The following is an 8,747-nucleotide window of genomic DNA, read 5'->3' on the forward strand; positions in this document are numbered from 1 at the left end:
TTTCGATATACAAAAAATTTAAAAAAAAAAAAAAAAAAAATGTACAAAATTTTTTTTTCCAAAATCATTATTTTTGTTAAGACAAGCAGATAAGTTCCTTGAATCAATTGAATCGGACGCTTAGTTTTCTCAAAAACTGCCATTTTTTGTACAATTAGCTCTGTATCTCCGTAATGGCTGGGCCTGCCTTTGCGAAATTCTAATAACCCCTTCTCCCAATCAATACTAATTGAATGTTTTTTAGATCATTCAAATCGGATGCTCCGTTCTCTCAAAAACTCGATTTCTATTTTCTGCACTCTTTGCTTCTTATCTCCGTAACTGCTGGACCTGTCTTTGCCAAAAACTAATCAGCTCTTCTCCTTTATTAATAGGAATCGAATGTTTTTTGAACCATTCAAATCGGTTGATCCGTACGCCCGAAAACGTGGGCGAAAATTTGTATCCATACATACATATACACACACACACACATACACACACACACACACACATCCATTTTTTCTGAGGTATGCCAAAACGTTCAGAAACCTTCAAAACGTCGAGAAATGTAAAAATTTTCATTTCCGATTTTTGGCCCATTACAATAACTTACCCTACGGGAAGTTAATAATAAAATAATATAAAAAAGCGCGTGTGTCTACAATCCGGGTTCAAACCCCTTCATGTACCCCTATATCGAGCAGTAGTGATAACAATTTTTACTTGGAATTATAGATTTTAAATATGCTTCCGAGTGAAAATAGCCCTACCAAGACACTGCTGCATCAATTATTTCTATTAGATGATTTCTAATAAAAATAAATCAAATATAGATAGATCAATCACTTGGTTTGTCATTTAAAAAATAGTACATGAGAAATTCAAGCCCAACGGCTTATACAGGGTGTAAAGTGGAATAAAATATATATAAAAAGTATAGCAGTAATAATACTATCACTATTTGAGGCGGGAGTCTGCTTTTAGAGGCTTCAAAAAATTGCTTTTTTGACCAATTTTTAGGGAATGAAATTAATATTTAATTGAAACCCAATTTTCAAGTTAAATTGTTGAATTGTTATATATTTCAACATTCCCCCCAATTTTTTTTCTTTAAAATATATGTCATAATATGCCGGGTACTATCATTTTGCCGATGCGCCACGAGCAAGAGTCATTTGGCAGAAAAGATCACAAATTGCACCCGAAACAAAAAACCAAAATATTTTCAATAGTATAGGTTTTTGTAAACCTACAAAAACAGAAAATGGAAAAATTTACCAACTTTTTACTACTTCAAAAAAATCATTTTTTTAGTTAAAACAAAATTCACTTTACAATAGGTTAATTATAATTTTAAGATTTCGTTAGGTTCAACCATAAGAGAATTTAATCCAGAATAATTTTTATTTTTTTATTTTTTTATTAACTTCCCATAGGGCAAGTAAATCGCAAAAAAATCGAAAATGAAAATTTTTATATATCTTTACGCTTCAAAACCTTCTGAACATTTTGGCATAGAAAAAATGGATGTATGTGTGTATGTATGTGTGTGTGTGCGGATACAAATTTTCGTAGACGTTTTCGTGAGCGCGAATTTGAATAATTCAAAAAACATTTTACTTGTATTAACACGATAAAGAACTGATCAAATTTTCATGAAGGCAGGTCTAGCGGTTTCGGAGATCTGGTCAAAAAAAGTAAAGAAAAAATGCAATTTGGCGGTCAAAAATGTCATTAGACATATGCACATCAAATTATCAGATATTCTATAGATTTTAACAATAAGTATAAATTTTGTTTACATTCCTTTGGGTTCCGTACCAATGTTTATCCGTTAGAAGACGACGCGGCGCTCACGCGCTTCGATATTTCATCTCTATGCAGTTAAGGCAGTACAATTGCTTTGAAAAAGAGTTCAGAATTTTCAAAATATTTCAAAATAAATTTTTCTTCAAAAAGTAAATTTTTGTCAAAAATTTAGTTTCTCAAAAATCTATTTTTTCAGAATAATTTTTTTTCAAAGTAAATTATTTTCAAAAATGTTAATGTTTTTAAAACAAAAAAAAAATTGGTACGGGAAGTTCCAGCAATTTGCCTTAAGGCACCATGCCACGCGCCCCATTAGTTTAATCTTGATTTTTATTTGGTGTCGATAGAACATTGGGTTTTTTCTATTTTTCCCGCCAATTAGGAAAAATCGAAAAAACAAAAAACCGAGAAATCTAATTTTAACTATATATTGTTGTATTGAAAGACATTTTTACAAAAAAATTGATTTTTTTTAAACCTCTTTAGCACACTTCATCCTTGATTTATTTTTAAATGCAGTTTATTGATAATGATATAAAATACTTGTGATAATAATTACTACTTTGTATCATCAAATGTGAACTTTTGTTCAATTAATTATCTTTTTCACTTTATCCACCGACTATCCATCTATCACCTCCAAGGCAAATAAAAGCTCTCGCCCCAGACTTCGGACGCGTTTCTTATCCCATTGAACGAAAGCTCGAAGCTTTCAAGATATATCAAGTTGTTATAAAGCCGATGTTGTGTTATTCAGCAAAAATTGAAATTAATTCAGACGGCAGGGCGACCCTGAAGCCCAGAACCAAACCCCGTTACGTTCAGATGCCATATATCAACGTTAAGGGTCGGCTTATGTTACTATCTGCCTTTGGACGTATTGCTCGATATATTGATAAAAAATATGTTACTAGACTTATTTATGATCTACGATGGTGTAGGACTCTTTTTATAAGATACTTTTATATAAATTTGCTGTAATAGTTACCACTAGATGATCATTTAGTGACTCCGTTCTCTAACTCTGGTGCAAAATATATAGAACTAGTACAGAAGAAATAACAAAGGTCAAAGTTTTGACATAATTATTATAATTAATTATATAATTATCGAAAAAAAATTATATATCTTTACGTTTCAAAGGTTCCTGAATATTTTGGCATACCTTAGAAAAAATTGATGTATGTGTGAGTGTGTGTGTGTATGCGGATACAAATTTTCGTCGACAATTTTGCGAACACCGATCAACCGATTTGAATAATTCAAAAAACATTTTACTTTTATTGACAAGATGAAGAACTGATTAATTGTTTGGGAAGGCAGGTCCAGCGGTTATGGACTCTCAATAAAAATAAGTTAAAAAAATGTCATATGCCATAGGCAAGTTGCCATGTACCTCATTCAAATCTTTAATATATCATTTATAATAATTGATATGTTGCAAAAAATTAGCAAGAAACAGTGTAATTCAAATTTGTGGAGGAATTAGTCATAAATTGAATGATCATAAATGCTGAAAAAACACAAAATTAGCAAATCGACTTTTTGTGCAAAAACAAACTTTTCTTGCGTAAAAAGTGATGGTGATACAAAAAAACTAGTTGTGGATGGCATCGTGCCTTAAGAAATTTCAGGAACCTCCCGTACCATATTGAAATATTCGAAGAATATTAATTGCTTTCAATTAGATTATTATAAATACTGTAACTTTTATTATTTGTAAATTGGACGACAACGTTTATGTATGTTTACATAAAAAGTAAATAAACAAAACTTGATCAATCAGAGGATTTTTAGCTATGTAGAAATGCTGTTAAACTACAAACTATTTAGATATTTAAAAAACATTAAATTTAAAAAAAAATGAAAAAAAAAAAGATTTCCCCAAAAATAAATCGTTTCGTCATAAGCAAAATGTTTTTTTGAATCATCCCTATTAGATGCTTTTGTTCTCTCAAAATTGCAATTTCTACACTTTTAGCTCCTCATCTCTGAAATGGCTGGGCCTGTCTTTGCCTGCAACTAATCACCACGTCTTCTTATCATTACAAATTGATTGCTTTTTGAATCATTCAAATCGGTTGATTCGTGCGCCCGAAAACGTGGACGCAAAATCGTATTCATACATACATACACACACATACATTCATTTTTTTAATGTATTCGAAAATGTTCTAACAAAGATTTGCAAAAAATGTCATTTTCCATTTTTTGATGATTGCAATAACTTACCCTAAGGGATTTTAACAAAATAATAATGAAATTATATCCTTTGAATTTTGTGCACTTTCGATTTATTGCAGATAATTCAGTTTTTGCAAAACAGATTTAAGATTTAATTTAAAAATTCAATTGCATAAAATTTAAAAATCATTAATATTTATATTTATATTTATATTTATATTATTGGAAGAAATGAGTAAAAATAAATGTGACAAGTGTGCAGATTTTTAAAATTATTTCTAATTATTATTTAATTTTTATAAAAATTATACGACCTACAAATAGCATTTATTAACTTCCCCTAGGGTAAGTTATAGTAATTTGTATAGATCTTTACGCTTCATGGTTTCTTAACATTTTCGGAAACCATTTAAAAAATTGATGTATGTGTGTATGTGTGTGTGCGGATACAAATTTTCGTCGACGATTTTGCAAACACGGATCAACCGATTTGAATAATTCAAAAAACATTCAGTTCCTACTGATAAGGAATCGTGCTGATTAGTTTTTGGCAAAGAAAAGTCTAGCCATTTTAAATACACTTTTAGCAATTTATTTCATTATTCTAAATGTACTGTTTCCAATATTCTTGTCTCTAAAATTAGATTGATAATTAGTGTAAAGCTTCTGACTCAAGGAGTTGTTTTAATGAAGATTTATATCGTCTCTAATTACATTTTCTGCTTTCAAAACATTGACAAGAGTCTTGCTGAGTTTATATATAAATCAAAGATTTTCATCTGATATGGCAGATGGCGGCAACAATTTGCACATTGTGTTGATATTTCAATCATTTCGTATTCCCGGGCGTTAATATGTCTTGATATAAAATTCTGTTTTATGGTAATTCAAATATATAATTATAAGATGGTAGTTATATTGTGGAATCTTATTTAGAAGCTTTGCCAATATTTTGTAATTGGTATATACCTTCGGGTAAAATTGAAAAGTTCTGGTAAAATTGGCTCTAAGCTAATACTAAAATACTAAAGAACAGGATAATAATGTATATTATATTATTATTGTTCTTTATGAAGAAAATGAATGTGTTATCACTACAAGGTTATGTACATTATAGACATTGCAATAATATTCTTTACCCATATTCCTTATTAATCCAGATTTTCTCATTAATCTGTCTTAATCTGGTCTTTGAAAATTATATAATTCTAATCACTCAAGTATTTCGAATCTTAAGAAACTGCTTTTCTCTTTTACCCAAGACCATCCACCATAACATTATTGAATGGTATTTGTGAAATATTTTCTAATTATAACTTTTCCCTAATATTTCTATTTGTTACACATTCAACATATACCAAGTACGAAACAATTTTCAATTTCTAAAATGTAATTCTTATCAATCTCGCAAAACAATCAAAATAGCATTTATGTGGATCATGATTTTTCCGTCTCGTTATAATAAAAATTGATTTTTCTCGAATAAGTAGAGTTTAATGCCGTTTTTATCTTCTGCTTGTTCGAACGATTTTAGATTGCCTTCATTTAAAAGGAAAATGTGATTTTTATTATTCGTATTTTATGTTATGCAGTTAATTCATTCTTTAGAATTGGATTAAGAAATACTCATTCATTCCTAGAAGTTCTTGATTAATTTATACTTATACATTGGTTTTGAAGTTATAGTGTAGTTCATATTAAAATTGTTTCCATAATTTAAATTTTGTATTAATATTTTCTTGTGTGTGTTTTCTCGTGTTTATTTATGTGTGGAGACAATTTTTCGTCGACGATTTCGGGCGCATGGATAAACCGATTTGAAAAATTCGATTACTTGAAAAGCAATCGATTTCTATCCATAGGGAAATGTGTTGATAACTTTTTGTCAAAGGCAGGTTCAGCGGTTTTAGAAAAATAAATGCAAAGTGCAAAAAATGACAGTTTTTAGGAGATTTTTTTTTCAATAGCTAAAAATTATTCGGATTTTAATTCTAATTCTAGCTAAAGTTCTAAACATCACTTATAATACTTCAATTATAATAATCTATTTGTTTTCAATATTTCTAGAATATTCTTTAGGGTACGGAAAGTTCCAGAAATTTTCCTTAAGGCACGATGCCATGCACCACTAGTTAAATTGTCATTTTTAACTAAAATATTATATTATATGATCAAGTATCGGGATTTTTTTTTAGTAATTAACTATAAGTTTTAAATTACACGTCTTTTTTTATAATTACACTTTAATGATACTACTGTAATTTATATCTACTTATGCAACTCTAACTTTCAAATTATACTGATGCATTCTACCATGTAAATTTATTAGTAGATATTTTAAATTAAAAATCACATAAAATTGATTTGTTATTCATCCACTAAATGCAATTATTTATATAGAATCTTTTCAGAAAATATCTGTAGCTAGTATCTGACATAATAGTTTCATTTTGCTATAATATTTTCAATTTTTCCATATCTGTGGAACACAAATTTAGATATAATTTTATTCACTTTCATGCTCCTTTTTATGCCAGTTTTAATTAAAAGAATATACATTACGAATGCATTATAATTAAAGTTTCTTATGCCAACATTTGTATTAGAGCCATTTACTTTTTACCGTTTAAATAGTTAAGTGTCTATAAGGTTCTACTCATATTAATTTTATTGTATATAATTATCGTTATAGAATAAAATCAATTTGTCATGAAATTGAAAAACAAAAGCATTTACTAACTGTTTTAATAAAAAATAAATTGTTTATTTCAACACGATAAAATGAGAAGAGTAATCACATGAGCGATGATAACTTTATAAGATAGTTAGATTATTTGAAAATGTATCAAGAATGGAATTGATGTATCAAACAAAATTTTTTAAATCCTGTAAACACTATTTTCTATATCACACAAATATGACTGAGGTGGCCTCATATTAAATTTAATTGTAGATGAACCAAGAAATTTACAGATCAATATATTAGATATATATGTCTGGCATGGCTCATATAGAAATTATTAGCGTCAGGCACAAAATACTTGCATGGAGATTAATATCTAATTATTTATAATTAAGAAGCTATTTACATAGTTAAATATAAAATCTAAACACAAAACCATATAACACAAAAACAATGAACTAGTGGTGTATGGCATCGTGCCTTAAGGCAATTTGCTGGAACTTCCCGTACCGTAACGAACTGTACCAAATTGTAATATGAGAATTAATAGTTCATACTGAAGATTACAGTCTATAAAGAAGACCTTGCATAAATTTGAAGTGAATAGTTCAGTAAAAATTGAGAAATCGTGAAAAAATAATAAGGAGAAAAACGAGTCTAAAGCTTCGAGGAGGAAGAAATCGAGGAGGATTATCGTTCTCAAACAGCTATATTTACGAATATAATTAAACTATGAAAAAAATCCTAAACTTATACTTTTATGAAGGTATACTTTTTTGAAGTGACAATTGATATAAACTATATTTACTAGGTTGACTGATGTATATATATATATATATATATATATATATATATACGTGTATATACACTTAAGAATAAGTGCGTTAAAACATAAATCTTTTAAGAAGATATAAAAATTCGTGTATAACAGAGTTTATGATCGTCATATTCCGTATCGCAAGGAGGATTTACCACCAGTGGCTAAGGGCCAGGTTTTGCCGGCAAAATTACAACCAGTAAAACGCTTCGGAAACACCATTAACAAAACCGAGAGACTAAATTTAACACCGAGCATAAGTTCATTGATATTTTTTTCTTTTAATAGATACTAAAGTTTATAGCAGGTTTTTGCCAGAATTAGCTATCAAAAAGGTATTTAAAGAGAAAAAATAATAATGATGAAAATATATGTTCAGCTACTTTTATTTAATTTTTTTGTGTTGCATGGTTTTGTGTTCAGATTTTATATTTAACTATGTAAATAGTCCTCAATCGTAAGTAATTAGATTTTAACAATAACCGTCATGCAAGTATTTTGTGCCTAACGTTAAGAAGTTCTACATAGGCCATGTCAGACATATATATCTAGTAAATACATCTGTAAATTTCTTGACTTATCTACAATGAGTTTTAATATAAGGCCATATCAGTCATTTTTGTGTGTCATATAAAATAGTGTTTACAGGATTTTTTTCTTTATTATTTTTTAACAGCAATCAGAAACTTACCTCCTATGAGCTGTTGGGCTGAAACTTCTCCTTACTCCATATTTTTTTTAGATGGTAACCCAATGGTTAATCCATCCATATTTGATGATTTTTGTTATTGGAATTAATCTAATAGGGCTGACTTTTTATTGGTGCAGCAATGCTGGGCAAGGGCTATTTTCACTTGGAAACATATTGCTATCTATATTTTCAAGTGAAAATCGTTGTCACTGCTGCCTGACAACAGGCTGCTCGAAGTGGGCATCGAACCCGGGACCTCTGAAACAAGTCCCGTCGCTTTAACCGCTTACCTACGGGCGAGCCCGTTTACAGGATTTTAACAATTTTTTTTATATATCAATTTCATCCTTGATACATTTTCAACTAATCCAACTATCTAATAAAGTTACCATCGCACATGTGGTTACTTGTCTCATTTTATCGTGGTGATTAAGCTGTTGATAAACTATTTATTATTTATTAAAACAGTAAGTAAATGTTTTTTTTTTAATGTTATGATAAATTAATTTTATTGCTCTAATATTCATTATATGCAATTATATTATATAATTATATACAATTAATTTAATATGAATAGAAAC

Source organism: Ctenocephalides felis, unplaced genomic scaffold (assembly GCF_003426905.1).
Source record: "Ctenocephalides felis isolate EL2017-DRISC unplaced genomic scaffold, ASM342690v1 CF-g0.4_SCAFFOLD_01604, whole genome shotgun sequence".
NCBI lineage: Eukaryota > Metazoa > Arthropoda > Insecta > Siphonaptera > Pulicidae > Ctenocephalides > Ctenocephalides felis.